This window comes from Oncorhynchus clarkii, chromosome 26 (assembly GCF_045791955.1).
Source record: "Oncorhynchus clarkii lewisi isolate Uvic-CL-2024 chromosome 26, UVic_Ocla_1.0, whole genome shotgun sequence".
Lineage (NCBI taxonomy): Eukaryota > Metazoa > Chordata > Actinopteri > Salmoniformes > Salmonidae > Oncorhynchus > Oncorhynchus clarkii.
Window position 1 is genome coordinate 34450651 of NC_092172.1, and position 1843 is coordinate 34452493.

A 1843-nucleotide genomic window follows, 5' to 3' on the forward strand; every position below is an offset into this window, starting at 1 on the left:
GATTGGTGTTTGGCTGTGTGAGCAACATGCAACATGACTCACCCTCTCTTCCTCATTCCACCCTCAGCTTCATTTGGTCTTAAATTTCCACCTCCATTTGTTTGACTCGTTCAACAACATTAAAGTACTTTGCCTTGTTTTGACAAGTGAAAAGAAAAGTCTGTCAGACACTTCAGAGCTAGAAACCTGCTACGTGAGGCTACTGGAAAACTAGTGAAGATTTCAAAATCATGGGCAAACTGTCCTTTCATTTGTTCATTAGTTTTACACTATTGTCAACACAGGTAAAATGTACTTAACTTTCTCTCAAACTAATTTGATGATTTTTTTATGTTATAAAATGTCAAATGTCCATAATTGTGTAATGTCACTCCTCTTTCAGGTCCAGGATCACATTCTCTGTGGGCACCACCAACATACACAGCAATTGGAGAGACGCCTTTCCCTGAGTTTACGGTTGTGGGGATGTTGGATGACATTCAAGTGACTTACTATGACTCCAACGATAAACAGTCTGTCTACAGGGGACAACATATCAACAACAAAACTGAGGATGATGAAGCTCAGGACGGAGCTCATGTATTTGGATTAATATACCAGAGGTAATTTGAATTTAAGATAGTTTGAACTAAAGCACTACTTTAATCTCACGGAAGGTGTTCAAGTTCAGCAAAGATTGACTGACTGTGAGATGATGGACAATGGAGAACCAGCCTTGTCCGTGTTGAAGGATGTTTTCAATGGCATTTTTCAAGATGTATTACAACATGACACATTATACTACTACTAGGAAGGGATGGGATGATGCAAGTATACAAAATAACACTTTTGGAAATGTTTCCTGAAGAGAGAGAAGAACGTTGTGATGAGTAAAGTTCCTCCCAGACTCAGGTTGATAAAGAAAGAGGCTTCTGGAGGGTTTCAGGTGAGCTGTCTGGCGTTTGGATTCTACCCCCGCCACATCAACATGACCCTGCTGAGAGACGGCCAACCAGTGGCAGAACAGGAATAGTGCCCTCAGAGCTCATCACTAAGCTAAGGACCCTGGGACTAAACACCTCCCTCTGCAACTGGATCCTGGACTTGTGGTGGTAAGGGTAGGTAACAAACCATCTGCCACGCTGATCCTCAACACAGGGGCCCCTCAGGGATGCATGCTCAGTCCCCTCCTGTACTCCTTGCTCACTCATGACTGCATGGCCAGGCACGACTCCAACACCATCATTTAGTTTGCCGATGACACAACAGTGGTAGGCCTGATCACCGACAACGATGAGAACGCCTATAGGGAGGAGGTCAGAGACCTGTCCGAGTGGTGCCAGGATAACAACCTCTCCCTCAATGTGATCAAGATGATTGTTGACTACAGGAAAAGTAGGACCGAGCACACCCCCATTCTCATCGACGGGGCTGTAGTGTAGCAGGTTCAGAGCTTCAAGTTCCTTGGTGTCCACATCACCAACAAAATATAATGGTCCAAACACTCGGTCATCGACCGCAAGACACTGCAGAGGGTGGTGCGTACGGCCCAGTACATCACTGGTGCCAAGCTTCCTGCCATCCAGGACCTCTATACCAGGCAGTGTCAGAAGAAGGCCCTAAAAATTGTCAAAGACTCCAGCCACCCTAGTCATAGACTGTTCTCTCTGCTACCACACGGCAAGCGGTACCGGAGCGCCAAGTCTAGGTCCAAAAGGCTTCTTAAGAGCTTCTACCCCCAAGCCATAAGACCCCTGAACAGCTAATCAAATGGCTACCGAGATTAGCATCCCCCCCCCCCCCCTTTTTACGCTGCTGCTACTCTCTGTTCATTATCTATGCATGGACATATTGACTCTGCCTA

General features: G+C 46.0%; 1 pseudogene; it reads left to right on the plus strand.

Annotated features, from left to right (window-relative positions):
* The first annotated feature begins 230 nt into the window (after positions 1 to 230).
* Positions 231 to 1012, plus strand: LOC139385210 (major histocompatibility complex class I-related gene protein-like; annotated as a pseudogene).
* The last annotated feature ends 831 nt before the right edge of the window (positions 1013 to 1843 follow it).